This window comes from Propithecus coquereli, unplaced genomic scaffold, assembly GCF_000956105.1.
Source record: "Propithecus coquereli isolate 6110/MARCELLA unplaced genomic scaffold, Pcoq_1.0 Scaffold225, whole genome shotgun sequence".
Classification (NCBI taxonomy): Eukaryota; Metazoa; Chordata; class Mammalia; order Primates; family Indriidae; genus Propithecus; species Propithecus coquereli.
Genome location: NW_012147745.1, coordinates 146,307 through 168,063, shown reverse-complemented (window position 1 = coordinate 168,063; position 21,757 = coordinate 146,307). Strand labels below are relative to the sequence as shown.

The 21,757-nt window shown below is 38.7% G+C and overlaps 1 protein-coding gene across 2 annotated transcripts in view; it reads left to right on the top strand.

Annotated features, from left to right (window-relative positions):
• LAMA4 (laminin, alpha 4) overlaps positions 1-21,757 on the top strand; it is a 132,589-nt gene that overhangs the window by 12,132 nt on the left and 98,700 nt on the right. The gene's annotated exons all lie outside the window — the stretch shown is intronic.

Here is a 21,757-nt window from a genome sequence, read left to right as displayed (position 1 = left end):
ATAATGGAAATTTACTTTCTCATAGTTCCAGAGGCTAGAAGTCCAAGATCAAGGTGCTGTCAGTGTCAGTTCCTGACTTGTAGATGGCCACCTTCTCACTATGTCCTCACGTGGCCTTTCTTTTGTGTATGGGCAGAGAGAGAGAGAAAGGTCTCTAGTATCTCTTCCTTTTCTTATAAAGGCACCAGTTCCATCAGATTAATGACATCCTTTATGATGTCATTTAACCTTTACTACTTTTATTTATTACCTTCTTGTAGGCCCTATTTCCAAATACAGTCACATTGGACGTTAGAACTTCAACATATGAATTTTAAGGAGACACAATTCAGCCTATCACACCTACCAAGTGAAGAGTATTAATAACTCATTTTTTTATTTCAAAATACTAAGGGGTTATAAATTTTTTTATGTGGATACCTTCCACAATGCTTAAGTCAGGGCTTTTAGTCTGCACATCACCCGAATAGTGTTCATTGTACCCGATAAGCAAACTTTCATCCCTCCCCCTTCCCCCCTTCTTGATTTCCAATGACCTTTACATCTCTTTGTGCCTATGTGTGCCCATTGATTAGCTCTCAATTATTAGAGAATACATGTAGTGTTTGTTTTTCCATTCCTGAGATACTTTGCTTAGCATAATAGTCTCCAGTTCCACCCAAGTTGCTGCAAAAGACATTATTTCATTCCTTTTTATGGCAAAGTAAATACAAGCCATGGCATATACAACAGCTATCTGGAAAGTATCCAGCCATTGTTAATATAACAAGAATTGTTATGTGGCTGGATACTTTCCGGACAGCCCTGGGTATATTTTCTTAATCCACTCACGAACTGATAGGCACTTAGATTGATTCCACATCTTTGCAATTGTGAATTGTGCTATGATAAACACTTGAGTGCAGGTGTCTTTTTGATAAAATGACTTCTTTTTCTTTGGATAGATACCCAGTAGTGAGTGGGATTACTGTGTTGAATGGTAGGTCTACATTTATTTCTTTGAGGAATCTCCATACTGTTTTCCACAGTGGTTATACTAATTTGTGGTCCCACCAACAGTGTATAAGCATTCCTTTCTCTCTGCATCCATGCCAGCATCTACTGTTTTTTGACTTTTTAATAATGGCCATTCTGACAGGGGTAAGGTGGTGTCTCATTGTGGTTTCAATTTGCATTTCCCTGATGATTAGTGATGCTGAACATTTTTTCATGTTTATAGGCCATTTGTCTATCTTCTTTTGAAAAACTTCTGTTTATGTCTTTTGCCCACTTTTTAATGGGGTTGTTTGTTTTCTTCTTGCTGATTTGAGTTCTAATAACTCATTTTTTAATAAGGCAAAATAATTTGTAATTGCAAAATAGAGCTTCTGATAAAATAATTAATGTTATCACTTTGTTTTAACTTTAGCCAAAAGCCAAATTTAGAATTTTATTGTAGATGTACATTTTTTATAAATATGTCAAAATAACTTTTAATTAGATATTTTGAAACATAGAAAATAGTATGTCAGGCCCTGTATTGCCACCTTGTGTTCCTTAGGTGTCCAGGGACACTTGATTGATTAGTATCAATATCTTTACTCTTTGATTTAACAAAAAGATACCTACTACTTGAGCAAGTGCCACATATCCTACAAAGAAGAATAAAACACAGAGATAAAAAAAAGTATACTAATAACATGATACAACTAAATTGTTATGTTATAAAAACTTTTCGAGGGTTTAGAAGGAATGTTCACTCCTGGTTAAATCTTTAAGATTGAGGAAAAGAATACAAGCCAAGGGGACAGGACGAGGAAATACAAAGTCACAGGGTTCCTTCTAGGAAGGGAGATAGCCCCAGTTGGTTGGACTGGACAAGAGAAAGCCATTAAAGATTTCAGAGCAGAAGAAAGAGAAACACCATGAGAATTATGATTTGTCAACATCAATCTAGAAACAGGCTACTGAGCAGATTGGGCAGTAGGCAGCAGAGAGCCTGGAACCAGGGCAGCCTGTGTTGTGCATTGGTAACCGTCCAGGAGAGAGTAAGGAGGGCCTGGATTTGGAGGGTGCCTGTGGTCAGGAAAGGAGAGAACAGATGCTGGGATCATTGCCAAGGTTCTCTCAAGATAGTTTGTCATATGTTTGGAGACCAAGGATGAAGGAGAAGTCAAAGGTGTTGCTGATGTTTGTAGAAATGTATTCAATCACAGGGAAAAAGTCTGCAGGGACCTTTTAACATAAGACCTGCTAAATCAGTGGCTTTCAGGCTGACGCTCCATGGAAATGCCTCAGGTACAACTTGGGGTGAGGAAGGCTGAGCAGGAGGAGGTTGGGGTTCTACCTTCTTCAATCAGAGCATCTTCTTTTTTTAAAATCTATTTTATAGATGAATTCCACATGACTATCACTAGTTTAAAAAAAAGGGTTTCTCTGCTCTAAAATGTTTGAGGACCACTATGCTGGGGCCTGCCAAGTTGATATTCTAAATCATGACAAGTCTCCAAAATTTTACCCCAAATCTTCTTCAAATCAGTGCTTCCTAGGCAATTTCCCAGCAACACACACACCTGCCTCGGGCCAGTATGTTGCTGGTCACACTAAGCAGCTGACGCTCTGAGCACCTCTGTAACAGCTCTTAACATGAGCTAGAAATCTTTAAACAATCAGTGCTCTCCTGAGAGATATTTTTATGCTTCCTGTTCTCTGTCTGATGATATTTTTGGCCCTCCTAGGACATTAGGAAATTCCACTTTTGTCTCAGTCATTATCTGAGACTACGGAGGAAAACAATAAAGGAGCTTTGGAGGGAGGGTAGGGTAGTAGGGGGTAGACCAGATAACCACTATCTTTTTTTCAGTTTTTATTTTTCTAGATTAATGATTCCATCACAATAAATATCATCTGATTCTTAAACATAAACTGCAGTTTCTTACCTGTACCTTGAGCTAAGAAAATAGCTCTCAATCTTATTCTCCCTTCCCTCAGCACAGTATTGCACCTGATCTGTGGTCCAAAAGCCAATTCCATGATCTCGAAAAGGGCAAAATACTTCCATTTCGAATGTTATGTCTATGAAAATTGAGTAAATAAACATCAAAGACTTTATCTTTAGTTTTTCATATGAATAAAAAAAAGTGACACCCTAAGCATTTCACAGTGTCATGAAGGCAAGCTGCAGCTTGTTTTATTTTGCTTTATAACAAAATAAAGTTGTCCCTAGGTGTACATCTATGCAGTACATCTAGGGAGAACCGATGTTCTAGTGGATTAGGAAAGCTTCCTATTTCTCTTTTAACCTATAGCTTGAAGAGTTCAGCTTTTAAAAAGCTATTGATTTTGGACAAATGTTATTCATGACTGCCCAATAGATTATTGGAATTTCCAATGACTACTAACTCAGTTGAAACCAATGTTAATACTTATTAAGCTTTGATGGTTTACAAAGTGTGTTTTATACCTAGTTCCACCTTTAATCTTCACAACCATCTTACAAACCAGGCAGGCCAGTGGTTACTTATCTCTAATTGATAAAAGCATGGAGATGTTAAGTGATTGGCCCAAAGTCTCCTAGCATACGACCTTATGGAAATAGCAGGAAGTTTCACAGAATTCTAGACTGCTAGGATGGGAAGAGCCTAGAAATCATTATACTGCTAATGACAGTGGAACAGGAAGAAACTAGAGTCAGAAGTTGAATCACTTCCTCAAGGTGCCACGAAGGGTTTCTAGAACTGGAACCACAACCAAGTTTCCCAGCTTTGGGGAAGTCTTCTTGCCCAACTGCACCATTGAGCTTAGATGTCATCACAGGGACAAATAATGGGGGTGAGAAGCACCTGGATATCCGTGTGCTGGGACATTAAAGGAGCTGTACCAGACAAGAGCATACCCATGTTCACCTTCTTATTATAACTTGTGTAGCCATCTGTGTCTTAGAACAAAGTAGCTTAATTACTAAAACATTAAGAGAGTTCTCTTGGCCTTCGGTCATTATATTTATCTCAATTTTGAATTTAATTTATAACCACACCATTCATCCCTCTTCTTTCATTTCAGGAATTTTTTTGCCTTGGCCCCATGTGGCTATCAACCCCTTCAACTATGCTTTCAGCACCTATGCTAAGAAAGCAAGCATTCAAGTGCAATAAGATTGCAGAATTTCCGCCTAGGGTTTTCTGATGGTCACATGAAAATAAACAACACATCTTAAAAGGGAGGAAGAAAGATCTTTTAAAAAGTGAACAATAATGCTTTTGTTTTGAAACAATTGTAGAACTATTTTTTAAAATTCCCAGACCACATCATGTCTGGTATTCCCCCTGCACACAGTCATCCGTCATGTTTCCACATGACCTTAAGAAACTTCCCTATCATGTAGCAAAACAGATGAAACCTGAGGAATTAATGAAGAAAATGAAATGTGTGGCAGCACCAACGTGGTCTACTCTGGCAGTTGTACCTGACTGGGACCTTCCCAATCTGCTTTATAACAATTCTGAGTTTCAGCAGCTGCATCTTTATTTGTAGAGCTGTTCCGCTGTGGATTTCAAAGCCAGGTCACCCTATTCTTCTAACAGCAAGGAAATGTATAATACCTGTTTCTCCAAGAAAATCTGCCAATTCCCAGTAGAACTATGGAACTTTTGGGTATAATTCAGGGACTCTGCCATGAATAGAATTTGCTGAGATGTGCGCTGAACCTAATGGAGGACAGAGAATCAGGAGGATGTCGGGGGGTTCGGACAGCCCCCACATGGTGTCTTTGGGAAGCAGGACAGCTCTAACCTGCTGCCTGTCCCATGGTCCATTTTCAAAATGGTGCACACCATCATGCCTTGTTCTCTCCCCAGTCTTTGATACAAGGAGGATCCTCAGTGGAGTGAGAGTAATACTGTATTTAAGATGATACTACTACCTTTGTAAGCTCAGGGTAATCATCTCTATGAGGGAAGGATAACACTCTTCATAAGGTGCTTAAAACCTCTGTTTTTATTAAACGGCTGGGCTCTTCCTAGTCTCAAACAGTATTTGTGGTTACTTTGGCAGATGAAACACATTTTTCCTGTGGCCTTGGTTTTTGGACATGCAGTATATCAAATTGTTCAGTGGAAAGAAGCATTTTTTTTCCATAGAATATCTTTTTGTCTGCTCTTCCATTCAGTTATTTTGATAGCTAAGTATTGGATCTGTTTATTAGTTATAAGACATTATTAAAAAAATAAGATATTATATCTTCATCTCATATTATCTAAACTATTTTGGTTTTCCTTTAATGACAGTTCCTTTTTTCTAATCTGCTAACATAAGCTCTTGTTCATCTAGAAAATGTGCTTTCTTCTCAAAGTTATGAGTCAGCATGAATTTCCTTTGAGCTTAGTTCAAATCATGTAGAAATCTACAAATTTCCAAAGAGGATAAAAATCCCTGAAGCATAGTCAAAGATTTATGAGAACAGTTTTGTGCTGTATTTCAGCTACTCAGTGACTGGGCTGTTGACAGTAAGTAGAGTATTGAAAACCAACTGCACCAGGTTCTTGTTTTACTTCTTGGTAGGTTCTAGGTCAATTAAATCAATCTTGCAGCTACTCAGAGAGCCACAAAATTAAGTTTTCTCATTGTTATCTTACTCAGCTCACCTTGGGTAAAATCCATTAAATGGAATCAAAGGGGATTAAAATAGAAGTATTCTCTTTTTATAGTTGAATGACATTCTCCTTATGTATAAGTTATAACTTGAAAATTATTGCTTCCAAAATTCCTAACTTTCAAGCCACATGAGAGTAACCCGTGGGATCCTGGTGGCCACAAAGAATTAATGAGGCTTCCAGCTGTGCCTAACAATTATTTCAGGCATCAGGGCATGCCTCCAATATTATTGACAATGTGTGGAGAAGAGTGGTATGTCCATGTGAGAATATTGTAAGCCAGAAGGTTGCTGGAGATGTCACACAAGTTTAATTGCTGATATTAAACTAATCCTTCCAAGGAAATTTCCAGCAAGTAGAAAAAGTAAATCAATCCAGTACCTTTATTGAGATAGATTACCAGTAACAAGGGGTGCCTGCTTTGAGCAATAAAACAACAGAAAAAATATAAGTTTGAGCCTCCCTACCATATGGGGACTAACTAAAAACTACCCTATGCTTTCCAGACTTTCAGCTTCAATTTTCCTCTTTCTAGAAAACTCTACACAAACCCTACATCCTCCAAAGAACCCTTCTTGATTCTTCCCCCTGCCCCACTTTAAAAGTAATCTCTTTTTCATGCACTAAGCAATTCTCTGTACCTCTCTCATATATTATGATTCTTAGCGCTTTTTTCCAGATATTGTAGTACGTTGCAGATACACCTTAAACACCCCCTCTGAACCCCTGCAGGCCACCAGGGTCCGTGATTCATCTTCTGATTCCTCAAACTGCCTGTCTAGTGCCTTCAGTATAATTTGTGCCCAGAAAAATCGCTTATGCATTCCTCAGTTATTTGATGAAAGCCTGCTTTGTGCCAGGCTGGGCCTGGGTAAGCAGTGATACATAAAACAGAGAGACAAAATGAATAAATGACCATAACAAATACCGAGAGCCAAAGCACTGCCTAGTTTTCTGTTTGTTGCATGTGCACATTCTGATATAATTCTGTTGCATAATACCGATGAGCAAGTCAAGATAGTGTTCGGCTTGACATCAGTAGTGAACCATGATGTCCCTGGGCTGCTCATTCCAGGAGCTCCACACTGCGGGCAAGAATGCCTTTTAAGCTAAAAGCTTTGTGTTTCCCACTGTATATGGAAAAATCGACTATGCACTTTCATGGAGAAGGTCTAGCTAAGAAATGTTTATATTGGAACAAACCCCATCTCTAAATCTGGGCTTGTTGCTGAATGGTATTTTGTTTCCTTGGATCAGGGAAGGGGTCTGGAAACATCTGTAACTAAAGTATTGTTTTAAAATCAGCACAAATTTTTTCCCTCCAATGGCAGATAACAGAATTGCTTTAAATCAAACATTCTCAGCCTTCCCCAACCATTTCCTCTCATGAATGTGTATTATTTTGTTGTCATTTAAATGGCAGTACAGAGACTAGATTTGTAGCACTCCAGGCATTGCCATCTCCTTTGCAGTCATTTTCTTTTCATTTTGGTTTGTGTTCTTTACTTTCACTTTTATAAACGTGCTGTAACAGAATAGCTATCTGGATCACAACAGTTATTTGAGGGCAAAATTTCAAAGCTACTAAAAGGTGATAGATTGTAAAGTGATTCTGAAACTATCCTCCAAAATTTTTACTCAAAAGAAATGTGCAGATTATTTATGCCATTTATAAATGAGATATTAAATGAAATGAAGATTTAAATAGTATTTCACAAAAACCTCCAAATGAAATCTTAGGGGAGGCAAGTTGGATAGAAAAATCATATGAAATATCCTTAAATAACCTGAAAGGATGGAAATTCTGCACCAATTTTGAATAGCATTCCTGCTCTAAAAAGAAGTAGGTTATGAATGGCTCGTGATAGTGAAGTTAAAATCATATTAGTATAGATTTACCACTTGTTGTAAAAGTGTTTTTAATGCATTTGCCTTGCTTTCTGTAAGCAGTCAGTGCTTGGTATATTTGTTTATTGGTGAACTGTTTGAAAGTGGCCCTGTCACCAGAGTCCCTGAACTACCATTCTGAAATACTTGGATCTTGGCCTGAACATCCATTCTTCTGAGCCTTTTGAGGTGTTTGGCACACAGTAGAGATGTGAAATATTTGTTAAATGAGCTCTGCTGCTCACATTTTTACAAATAAGAATGCTTGGGATAGAATCTCACTATCATTTGTCTCATAAAACATATGGGAGAGTGGGAGTTCAACACACAATCCTAAGGTTGGATCCAGTGACAAACCCCCCAGGGAACCTAGCTTCCCTTAGTGTTGAAGGACGAAGGTGTTGATTTCATGGCTTTGTCAAAATTGCAGTGATGGGATTTTTATTAGTACAATTTATGGGCCATAGTTTTCCTGTTAGGTGAGCCAGACATATGTCAAGCTGCCACATATTCCGCCTGCCCAGACATCTGCTTCTGACTCATGAGGGGAAACACCTGGGCGCAGGCTAGGGTATATTGCACAAAGGGGTAGCCTTTCCCAGGGCCCATTGTCAGATCCCTCAAATGGAACAGGGGAGGTGTCAGGGATACAGCTGGATGTCATTCATACAACTAGCTTCTGACAAGAGTTGACTTCTCTAATGAGTAATCTGCATTATTTGCTTTGCAGTTTGTTTCTAGCTGCATTACGTAAAAACTAAAACACCAGATACAAGTTATTATATTTAAGTTAAGAATGATTACCATATGCCAAACCAAGGAATCACAAAGGACTGATGGACAATGTTTCCTATCTCCACTCAGCCATATACCCATGGAACAGTTTCTTAAGAGTATTTGCCCCCCCCCCACAACCCTCCCACCACCACTGTTATTCTCCCCTCTGAGATGGCTGGGGCATGGTATTAACACCTTTTAATGATGACAGCACTTCCCTGTGAAATAAGGGAGACGTACTAATGGAATATCTTCAGCGAGATTCTTGATAAACCTGATAAACATGAGCAAAGTTGACTTCTATCCTAGATATCCCAGGGAAAGGCAGAGATGGACAGCATATATTTGTTTGCAGCCCCAGAAGTGTGAGCTTAAGTAATACCCTGAGATTTTCATTATCATTTTCTTCTTCTTTATCATCACCATCATCAAGAGGTGCAGTTTAGTGGAAAGAGCACTAAAGGTGGCATCACCTTGTCCAATGTAAATAGGTTTGGATAAGTTCCTTACTTCATTAGGTCTCAGTTTTCCCAAATTTAAAATTAAGGGTCAGACAAGGAATAAGGTCCTTGCCAGCTCTGGCACACTGTGTTTCTGTAATACCAAGACACACTAATGCATATTTATTAAGCACCTACTCTTTAAAGGCATTGAGGATTGAGTGACAAATCAGATGAATCCAGTTCTGTTCTCAGGGAGTTAAGCCTCCTAGGGAAGAAAGACAATGAACCACTAACTTCAGGTGTCACTGCTGAGCCATGTGCCATTGTGCCATAAGGAGCTACCAGGTAAAACAGATAACCCCGGCACAGAGAAGTCCAAAAGGAAGAGAGGAAACTAGTCGTTACTGACCCCTTCCTATGCCCTTATATTGGACATTAAATGAACAATATTAGTCGATGCTCACAACCACTCTAGAAAACAGTAAATAAGGTGAGCACTCCCATTTTTTTCAGAAAGTTAAATAACCTGGGCAAGGTCACTCAGTGGTAGAGCTGGAACTGGAATGATCTCAGGCTTTTCATTACCTCAGGTTGTCTCCAAAAAACACAGCTGTAGGAAATTATGTCTACTGTAAGGAATAGATTGCAGTCTGTCATGTCAGTGCCCATGGAAGATAAATCAGTGAGGTCTAGAAGCTGGGGGTAATCCTGAATGCAAGCATATTTGGAGGAGTAATTCATTCACTCACTCAACGAGTATTTACTGAATGACTGCCAGCTGCATGGGGGACAAAAAGGGACTTGAGTATGGATATACACATCGACATTTCTTGAATGCCAAAGAATAGATTTTCATCACATCCCAGCAATTTGGGGTGCAAATGCTAAGAAGTAGCACCTAAATGTGCATGTTCCTTGGGGGAAAAGGATTTATAGAGATGTTAGAAAAATAAGAAAAAAAGGACAAAGCATTTGAAAGGAATTTTTTTCCTACCTACAAAATGCTCTTAATTTCTTCATTTTAACATTAATTTGCTGCAATTATATTGAGAAACCTATCAAAATTGATTAGTTGAAATGGAACCCATCTTTGAATACAAACCTGTATCTATTTTGATTCTCTGAAAATATGTTCCCTCGGCTGAACAGGGGGAAAATGTCACTTTTCTCAGATTGTTATAATTTATGATAGAAAAATCCAAATATGTGAAGTGCAATCCATCTTTAGATAGTGCAATTTCAGTCCCAGATGGATAGAAGACGATTTGTTAGTTCTTTTCCATCCTTTCCTAGCTATTCCAGAAATACATCTTGTAAGAAGCATTTGCATCCATGCTGTTTCCTAACTATGGTCCCCCTAATGGGACCACTTAAAATTCTGTTGTCATCACCAAATTAATGTTTAGAATAATTACAGCTAAAAAGGCCTTTCCACTACAACAAAGAACAATTATCTCCCAAGAGTTGATTAAATCTTTATGAAATGTAAAGTTGCGGTTCAGGATGTTGGAGGAGATAATGGATGTCGCTGTGGTTTTGGGCTGTTTTCAGAGTCTTGTGCCCCAGGATGGCTGAAGAGCAGAGCTATCCAAGGAGGCAAAAAACTCCAAGGAGACACACTGCTCTCCACCAACAAAGGCGGCCAGGCAGCAGGCAATGCAGGAGGAAGACATGATTGAAAAGCTGGGTATAAATAATCCTAAACCTTTGATTTATTTCTAGCTGGGTCCATGTAGCCCCAGTGATTTCTGATGTCACATTTAGTATTTTTCTAACAAAAGCTGACTTTGCTTTTATTTTAGGGCTGAAAACCATCTTAATTGGTAAATTAACATTTTGTAATGAGCCTGTGAAAATTCAGTAGGGACAACTTGGTTATTGGAAAGAGTCTTGACCTTGGACTATCTGAGAAAGTCAATTAGAAGTCATTGCTGGACCATATAAGAGCCTGCAGGTCAAGTCTTTCCCGTTTCTGCTTGCCTTCTCCCACCACATCCTGCGAATGAGGGTGTGCTGGTTACTCCGCACCTGCCCCCCACCACCCCAGAACTCAGATCTGCCTCTGCCTCCAAGGCCGACCCCCAAGGCTGCAGGAGGCAGACTCCCACTTGCATAGCGGGAGAGGAGTAGGAAAAGGGAGAGTTCCGGCAATTCTGCTCCACTTCCCCTCTGCCTCAAGCACTGTCTTTTGGGCAGAAGTTGTAGCCTCCAGGAAGGGAGCTCCCACTGGGGACCTCTCCTCCACACAGCTCAGGCTTTCCTGGGATTAGGGTAACAAGCTTTCTTTACCCCCTGGGCCCTAGGATCCTTACAAATTCTACTGTTTCTAGCCTCAGTGGCTTCTCCATTCCTTTCTCTCTTAACCTGCCCGCACTTCTACAACTATCCATCCTTTAATTCTCTTCTTTCTCTTCATTTGAACCTCCTGCCATGAATTCTGTTTCCTGCTGGGCCCCTAACTGACCGACTTCATTAATGATAAGCCCCCTCCAGAAATTCATGGCTTTTTTCTTTTTCTTTCATCTGGAGAAACACTTTCCAAAAACATCTACTTCAATTGGCTATTTTAATTCACAAATTATTTTACCTTCATGTAAAAAACAATAATGGAGGAGAGATTATACCAAAAAAAATTAGCAAACTACAAGAACATAATCTTAAATTCCACAATTCAGCTTCGTTTGCTTTGAATTATTGCACAATCTTTTCCTGCTTCCCCCAGTTCAGCTCCAGCCAGCCGGAGAGGGCAACCTTCAGCTTGAGCTTGCGGGTCACTCTTTTCATGTTCTGCCAGTCTAAGGCCAGAGATGGATGAGGCCCCCACTATTAGCTGACTTGATCCCTAAAGAGGCAGCACTCTCTGAGTTTAAGACACAAGTCCCTTCTTAAAATAGAAAACTGGCCTGTAAACCCTCTTACTCGGGTTTTAATATTGTAGTTTCTCAAGTCAATTGGAAAATGAGAGTATTAGGCACTATCTTGAGAATATTTCACCTCTCCCTTAAATTAGTAAGGCCCAACTAGAATAAACAAGCACCCTGAAAGTACTCCAGGTTGTACAGGTAACCTGGGACACATAGCTTTACTGCTGGAATGAAATAATTAGTGGAAATCGAATGAAGTAGCCATTCAAACATTGCAGAAGAACCTGAAAGCTGACGTATGCTTTAAAGGCGACAGAGATAGACATGGGAAAGGCTGCCACGTGGGATGAGGTAGCTCCTACCTGTAAGATGAAAAACAAAGGAAGGACAAATTAAGAAAGGAATGTTCTTATGCTTATTTTTTAACTGTGTGTAATGATAATGATACATAAATTGAATAACCAGGAAGTTAGGGAAATTGTACACAAGCATCTAAATCCATTGTCAGGACCACATTAGTCACTTCCTGGAGATGCTGTTTGAGAGATCTCACCGGGTGTAGGCATGGAAATCCAATATCCTGCCAACCTAAGTAAGATCTTTTGTTTCCCTTTATTCTTTTTTTCTTTTCTCATTTCTTCCTTTCATTCTTTCATGACAATTTGCATACCCTCCATGTAGCTTAAGAAATAAAATATTGCTAGTATAGTTGAAGCATAGATATCGTTTCTCAACCTCATTCCCCTTCCTTTACCCTTAACTGGCTTCATTTCTTAGATTCCCATTCATTTCTTCATGCTTTTCTTTATGTGTGTATCCCTACACATGGATTGCATAGTATTATTTTGCGTGTTTTTAAAATGCAACAGAAATACCATACTATTTCTCTTCTGCAACTGCCTTTTTTCCTCAATATTGTATTTGAAAGATTCATTCATGATTGAAGATATCTTTATCTGTGAGATTTGCCAAATCGCTCTCCAAAGCATTTGCACAATTTGCCTTCACTTCGCTCATTCTTTAGAGATTCAAACCCATTTTTCCACTAATATATTTTCAGCATCTACTTGCTATTTGCTAATCACTGTGATAACTGATGAGGACACAAAGATGAGTACAACATTATCCCTGTTTTCAAGAAAGTCATGGTGATTTCAGGGAGGCAGGAGTATAAATTAAAAATTGTTAACATCATGTTCCATGTGCTCTAATGAGGTGTATGCAAAGTGCCATGAGCAACTGAGTCTGAAAGACTTGGGAAAGAGTTCCCAGGTGATAGAGGGGAGAAAGATATCCCAGGCTTCCATGAAAGTACGTGCAAAGACAAAGTGGACAAGAATATGGTGTATATGGAGGGGGGGATAGTTAGAGCAGAGGGAGCCAAGGTTGACCCTGAAGAGATAGGTTGGGGTGGATTACAAAAGTGAAGCCTTGTATATCACGCTAAGGAATTTTATTTACTCATGTAGGCAATGAACGAAGAGCCACTGGGAGGTTCAAAACAGAAAAGCAATATGATAGGGGGTTTTTTAATTAATTCTGGTAATAAAGAATGTACTGGAAGGGAGAAAGCCTGGCAATGGAGAGAGTAGAGGTCATTACTATAATCCAGGGGAAAGAAACACCAGGATCCTGAACTAAACAAGGAGGCAGAATCACCTTGGTAGTACTGCATGTTTCAGAGGTAGAATGTCATCTCTGCGAGGCAACAGCACACAAAGGGCTGCAGGAGATGGGAACAGTCTGACCAGGGTGGAGGCAAGGGGGTGCACTTGTGTAGAGAATTTAAAAACAATAATCAAACTTACTAAAACTCAGTCTGAGTTTTATTATCACCATGTGCCAGCAATTCTAAACAATGTCAATGACAAAATTCTCCTCCCTGAGAAGTCTTTTGTTGTTTAGTTCTAAGTAGTTGCTGTGGTTACTGTTGAGTTTTAATAATACAACAAATATGTAAGCTTCAAGTTAGCACATTACAATTACTTAACCTTTAATAAACATTGTATTTTATCCAGAAATTAATTGGGAGAGCTTCTAGTCCTATAGTCTGCCCCCACACAGGTTTAATTTAGAGAGTAAATTTATAACAGTTGAGAATTGCGTGAGGTCACTTCTGACTGGAGACTCGAATCTCTGTGGTATTCCATATACCTGCGTTTAAAATACAGATTCACAATCAACAATAGCACAATGATTGTGAAAAGGAAGAGATCAGACTTGACTTAAATTTTGTCATTCTATGTGCAAACTATTCTCTGATCCTTGCAGAGTTCACTCTCTTGGAAGCATTCCAAAAAATTACATTAATACAAAATATATTAATGTAATTTAAAAGTATTAATCCATTACTTTTTCTTTTTATGTTCTATAATCTTTATCATTAACTGAGATATAAGGAGAAAATGGATTTGGGAGAGGCTATTATAAAGACAGTGTGGAACACATTCAATTCCACATGCCCACAGAACTGGAGACGGGCTTGTCTAACATGCACTTAGAGACAAGAGGGTGGCCTGGAAGAGTGAGATCAGGGATTTGGAGAGACATTTGGGAGTCACCAGAATACAGATGGAGGATGAAATTGTGGGAGAGGATGGCATCACCCAAGAGAGTGTGTAGAGAGAAAAGCGGGACAAGATTACCCTGGAGAACACCAACTGAGAAAGAAAGATGGGCAGAAGAAAAACCAGAATAGAGAGTTGTCCTGGAAACAAAGAGAAGCGAGAACTTCAAGGAGAAAATTTCACCAATGTCAAGTACTGGAATGAGAACAAGTAAAATTGGAAAAGCAAAGCCACAAAGCCCTCACTGGACATCTCTGTCGGGGCAGTTTCAGGGTACAATGGAGGCAGAGCCGGATGACGGACAGAGGCGTAGGCTGGCGCGAAGGAAGCAGAGCCAGTGCGATGGGGTTCTCACTCAAGATCAGACAAGAAAGGAGGAAATGAAGGGGAGGCAGAGCCAGGAAAGATGTTCTTAGGATCTGAGCCCAGGGGAGGAAGCGAGGCTCATCTAACACAGGACACAGCACCTAACTGTCCTCTTTGCCTCCCCTCAGCCTTATGCGTGTGAAGACACAGATGGTATGTGAGGGAGGGAACTAGGGGACAGAGCAGGGGCCAAAAGCCATGGATGTGTGGGTCTCAGATAGAGGGCTCACCTTTCCTACGAGGAGGAGCACTACCTCTTCTGAGATGAGCAGAGGACATAAGGGTGGGTCAGAACAGAGGGGAATTTTGAGATGGAGAAAAGAGCATGAGATTTTCTACGCAGCAGCCTCCATGTTCTCATTGAAAGAAACAGGCTTAGCTGCTGAGAGTAAGTGTGTGTGCAATAGAAGTTTGGGATGCATTTCTCCTTTCCTACTAATTCGCAGTGGCACTTCTGCAGTGATGCAAGAACCTGCAAGGGAGAGCAAAAGGAAAGACTTTTTCCTGCCAGTCACTTTCTGCTTTGCATCTTGAGTGAGCCAAGGTGAGGGTAGGACCGAAGTACACAGGGTGCCTCGAGATAGAAGCAGGTCCATCTACTAGCAGCGAACACTGGTGAAACATCCCAACTGGTGAAAAGCACCACTGCCTTCCCTGAGTACACTGAAGAGAAGTCGTTGTCATTTATAGACAATTCTAACTCCGAATTTCTTGTAAAAAGAAAAGGTAATTTAGGCAGATATTTGCAAGACAGTGGGCCATTAAATAGTAATGATCAAATTGGACCATCCATAAAAAGCACTTAACTGGTATCTGCCAATAAATAGTTGTTGTTATTATTCATAGAAATCCAGATGGAGATAACAGAGATGCCTGTCATCTCACAACATTGATTCCTTCTAAGTGGCTAAGGAATCATATCAAAATCCCCTAAATGCCTGTAGTTCTGAAGTCATTTCTGTCTGCTGTTCTTATAGCTGGCCCTTGTGGTCCATGTCTCTTCCTTTCTTGGAAATGTGTCTATGGCATTTGCCCCAATAAATTAAATAAAACTGAGTCAGTTTTCAGATATTAAAAAAAAAAAATCTGGCAGAGGCTATGTTGTGTAACCACAGCTTGGAAGGCGAGGAGTGAGAAGAACAAGCCAGTTGCAGGAGGCAATGTGAGGAAAACCCAGAGCAGAAAGCCAGATGTTAGCAGGAGATTTATTTCAAGAAAAATCGAAGTAGAAAAGGCGCCACTGACACCTCATTATGTTATATAAGTGGCAATTGTTACTATAAATAAGCAACTTAAAAATTATTTTAAGTAATTTTCAAAGAGAAAAATTAAAGAAATGTTCATCAGTATTAATAAATATAATCATCCCCAGACCCAATATTTCCAAAGGAAAATCTGTATGGCTTTAAGGGTTATGAGCTCTCTTGTTTGATCCTGTTAATTATACAAATAGAGAGGGCTATTTATTAGCAAGCCTAGTAAGTACTTCAGTATACTCCAAATTTGTTGGTGTCTACAGTCCAAATAAACATTTGATGAACAGGGTTCAGGGACAGTGATTCGGGATCTGTGGGTGGAGTATTGGTTTGCACCCATGAAAATAGCCATGAAGGCCACGAGGAGTGTTGAGGAATAGCCACACAAATGTGATGTCAATATTGTGATAACACACCACTCTTTACGAAATTAAAGGAACTGGCTGAAGAGTGGTCAGGACAGCTCTGTGCTCCTCAGAATTCCTCAGGACCTGAGTCATTGCCTGTTTCATTGGTGATTAAATTGAGAGCTGGAGTGTTTTGGAAGCTGGACAAAGCATGGCAGACGCAGGTCCTAAGCAGTAAGCACAAAGGTAGCTCTGAGAACCAACTAGGAGAAACCAGCACCATAGTCTGTGTTTAGCTTTTGTCCTAGCTTTTTTATGCCAATCGTAAGAAGAAATACCTTTGAACTGGATAAAACCCCTGAGGAATGTTGAAACCGCTTTCCTAATCGAGCTATGGTGAAATCACTGTCAAAATCTAAAAATTAACTTTGCCTATTAAAATGTGGGGAATTTCAATTACGCAAACAAGAGCTTAGAGATACCCAAGGGAGGATACATGTGTAATTCTCTCCAGATTCAAGTAAAATCAATCAAGAAGCCAACTTCTTGGTAACTGCAACACATTGCATAATGCATTTAACTCATTTTGGCACTTTGATTATAGGTTTACATTTGAAAAATCAGGACTTGTTAAGCCTTACCTGAAAAATCTAGAGCCAAAAGTTAGCAATACCTTAATTTAGGATTGCTTTCCAACTCAGATATTTTACCTTTAATTTTTTTATACACAGACAAAAATGGCCTGTGAGATGTCTCCTCATTTAATAAATTCATATGTTCTCAGAAGTCATTTCCTCCTAGCAAAAGCTAAATTATATTTTTAAATAGATAAAATTGTGTTGGTCCCCACTAGAAGATCATTGAATATTACCTGATTCTTAGATCTGCCCAACTTTTAAGCAGATGGAAGTCAGCATTGTGCAGAACCCATAGACTCTGAGTAAAGGCACACAGATTTAGCTCCCAAGGGAGCACGAAATTCTATCTTAAGGTGATCTTTATCATTTACCAAAACAAAAAATGAAACTCAACAAAACTAAAACTAGAGGTAAAATCATTGTTGCCTGGAAACAAGAGAAAAGTGGATTCATTATATACATACAAATGCCTAAGCAAAAAGATTATTTAATGTGGGCTGTTAAATTTAAGGAATACTAATTTAGAAGGTCTGGACACTAGTGAATGAATTTAGAAGGTAATTGCTTTTGTATTATGCTTTCTGCTTTAAGCCTCAGGAAAGTAAAGCAAAAGTTGGTGAATCAAAATTCTAAAACTTTAATTCGGAAAGCAAGATGAGTTGAGTCAATGGTTGTAAAATGTTTGTAGATCTTTGGTTGAAAACACAATATAAATATCTATTTCAATTATAGATCAGATCCTATTAGAATAGGCACCCAGGGGTGTAGAGTGGGTTCTTTGTAATGAAATTTTGTTATAAGCAATTTAGTGTAATTTGTTAGAGCTGTAGATTAGAGTCTGATTGTTTTCAGGGCATAAGTACCTACTTAGAGACCTCAGGATGGTCTCATACCCTCAAATGGCAACTTTAGGCTCTTCCTAAATTTCATCAATTTTTTCCATTGTGGTTTTGTTTTAATGAGTAATTGGAGACCTTAAATTCCTAGAGAATGCTATTAGAGCATTTAAGTTATTTAGTAAATCAGACTTTTCAACAGAAATTCTAAAGCTCTCAGAGATTCAGTGTCTATGCAAAAGTAGTGGTATATGGTCAAGTAATTAGCTTCTCTGTGATAGTATTTGGGAAACAGTGAGATTTTTATGAAAATTTTTAGCCTAAAATTTTATTACTTAGTTTGGTACTCACTTTGTGTTGTAACTCCAAGTGACTTTTAACAGTTTCCCACACCCAAATGATGTGACTGGACTATCCTTCAAAAGAACATAATTTAAATATTTCAAAAAAACTCAAAAAATGTTCTGGGCCAGGTGAGGTGGCTCACACCTATAATCCCAGCACTTTGGGAGGCCAGTGTGGGAGGATTACTTGAAGCCAAGAGTTTGAGACCAGCCTGAGCAAGAGAGACACCTCTGTCTCTACAAAAAAAATAGAAAAATTAGCCGGGCCTGGTGGTGCATGCCTATATTCCCAGCTACTCAGGTGGCTGAGGCAGGAGGATCGCTTGAGCCTAGGAGTATGAGGTTGCTGTGAGCTATGATCACACCACTGCACTCTAGCCCAGGCAACAGAGCAAGACCCTGTCTCAAAACAAAAAAATGTTCTGTCTAGTGACAGTACTGTTGATATGAGTCCAGTGCTCTTAAGGGGACTTCTTCAAATGAGGACAAAAATGATAAGTTGCATAAATATCATCCTCTTTATTAAAAAGAATCTTAATTTATTATAACTATATCTTATGAAATAATTCATATTGTGACTAGATGATAAAGCTCTAGAAATAATGCTTTCTGCAATGATAAGAATGTATACTGCCATCCCAGTTCCTTTAAATATAAATGGCACATGTGGAAACACCACCTAATTTCCTCCTAAAGTTCCATGTAGTTCTAATTTCTAATGTAAAATAAGACAAGCACAAATACATCAATCTTTACTCCAAGCTGGACCTCATACTAATCATAACAAAGTAAGCAAATGAGAATTTTCATGCTTATTCTGCAAAGGTGGAAGTAAATGGTTTTGATTAATTCAGTCTCAATGGCAGAGCAGCGCAGGCTGCAGTAATAGAGTCGCTTAATAACGGAGTGCTGAAAAGCCCTACAAATGAAAGTAATTGATCAAAATGACAATCTGGCTAAAATAAATTGTTTAAAAAATAAATATTCCCATTCAATGGTTTTTATATATTAATAACTATATGTTTTTAGGCATTGTGTCTATTATTAAAGATTTTTTCCTGATGTTTAAAGGAGATATTTTACATTTTTATCCACTTCAGCCTGCTTTGGAATGTTAACAAGAGCAAAAATTTGAAAATAACCTAAAAGTCCACAAGAAAGGTTGGGTTGAAAATATTAAAGGTATACCACATGGTTAAGAGCTCAACCGTGAAAGAAAAACAAAAGATATAAATCCTGGATTCACCATCTCTTATCTGCGCTACTCTGTCTGAGTAATAAATCCCCACAAGCCATAAAGTCCTCATCAGTAAAATGACAACAGGAGAATCTACCTCACAGGGCTATTGCAGGGTTAGGTGAGAGCATTATGCAACATGACTAACACAGAGACTTAAACATGGTAGATATTCACGTTCAATTCATTAAATGTTCATTTAAATAAATTTTATGAATGCATTTATTTATGAGGGGCAGCAAGTTATAGTGAAAAAAGAACAAGATTTGAATCAGTCTGAACCTCTTACAAAGTTGTATGACATTGATGGTAATTATATCATCATCATTATCCTTGTTATTACTATTAATTTTTTAAAGGTCATGGCCCCATCCCAGAGGGTACAGATCTTCTAAGATTTCCCACACATGTGTTTTTACAGTTGTCTTCTATAAGACAGTCTTCTCATGTTAAAAAGAGGGTTTAGTGTGGCATCTGAAAATATAAGGCCTTTCTCTTGCTCTCTCGAACGTATACACACACAAACACCATCTTTGTTTAGTAAATTGTGGAGAATCTTCCAAAAGAAAACAGATGGACACTATTTAATTTTTGGGAAGATCATTCGGCTTTCACAAGTGGCTAAACAACACAGGTGCTAGAATTACTAAAAAAAAAACATTTTTAATTGGGAACAAAACAATATAGCTCTGCTTTTATTCTTGAAAATACCTGCCTTTTAATATGATAAAAAGGTCAATTTTAGCAGTTCCTATGGAATTTCAAGAAAAGATTCAGTTAAAAAAAATAACAGTACTCTCTGGAGCCATGATGAAATATTTCCACATGAAAAAAATAACCTTAAACAGCTCTTTCTTCAGGATAGTCAAACTTTGCTTGAACCATGTAACTCCATTACGGAGAATCCTCTAGAGTTCTACAACAGAAGGCCCAAGGTGTCCATACATGTGATCTATTAGTGGCATCAGTTGTCCACACCCAGGGCCTCTAGACACATGACTTGGAAAATATAACTCTTTCAGATTTCCATGTCCCCCATCCTCTTGGCAAGGGGCCAAATGACTGCTCAACACAGCCCTGTTCCGGCCTCCCTTCTTCTTCCCGTCTCCCATAGTACACTGGAGCCAAGTTACCCTTCACCCAAGGTCATAGCCTTAGCCTAGGGAGGGGATAAGTGAATAATGAGTGACTCTCCTCCTAAACCTGGCACAACAAAAAGATTTCATTGTGCATATAATCCAATCTATGCAGTGACTGCTGGACTGTTGAGAAAGATTTGAGACCAAATCCAGCCCTAGCAGAGATCTGTGGATGGGTTATCAGTATATGCCACTGGTGTTCAACAGCACATGTGCCTCAGATTTGCTATCCTGGTCCAAACCATTCAAATCACTAAGTGTTCATTGAGCAATTAACATATAGGCACTGTGAGAGATACTTTCCAAATCTGATGAATATCGCAATCTTTAGAAACTTTTAAAAATGCAGATCCTTTACAATTTTTCTGTAAATCTATTCTAAAATACAAAATTTATTTTTTCTAAATGCGGATCCTTTGGCTTCACTGAATCAGAAGCTCCCCAGATGACTGTAATACAGTCAGTTAGAGAGCTCAGAAACCACTGTTTAGGAGGCTACTGAGATAACTAACGTTTAGACCCTCACTACTCTTACCCACTCCTCTTAGAATGGAAGCCCTGCAGTAATATCAAACTGCAGGTTGCAACACATTCATGGGTCATCCGATCAATTTTATGGGTTGTGACCAGTCTATATTTTTAAATAAAATAGAGAAGTTTAAGGTACATCACATATAGTAATTATTGTTTTGTGAATCTTATTTCTGAGAGACATATTGGTACATATATCCATAGCTATATCCATATCTGTATCAGTATAGATATGTTACAGATATCAACGTAGAGATAGCGATGCCTATCTGTGTACTGCATCGCAACGAAAATATGTATGTTTTACTTTGAGACAAAAGCCAAAAACATGTGAAATTAAATGGTATAAATAGAATGCTTCCTGCTGAAATCTTAATGCCTTTCCCTCTCTTTTGTTCCCTAGAGGAAACTAAGATAAAGGCTTACCATAAACCACATACTCTCCATTATAAATTATAAATTGGTCCCCTCTCAGGTTTATTTCTCTAACTTGGAAAGATGAAATCTCTTTGCCTTTTCTTCATGGACAAATGTCATTCTCTATTAAACTTCCTCCAAATGGAATATATTAAATTTTAGTCTTTGAGTCTAAATTGATGGTGTTTTTATACTGTGAATGGTGTCCAGTGATTCTTTCTTTACAGAGAAAAAAGCAAGAGGAAATGGGTTTGCATAGCAGTCAGAGGGACTTCAGCCAGATATAATGAAAAATTTCCTGGTAGCCAGGGCAGTACAAACTACAATGGGTCGATGGGGGGGAGTGATGTGAAATCTCATTCTCTGTTAAGTCTGTGGAAACAAAGCAGATTCTTATCTGTCTGGAATTCTTTAGATGTAAGCCTTTCTGACGGGCAGGGAGTAGACTTCCAGGCCTATAATGCCATTTTTCCCTGCA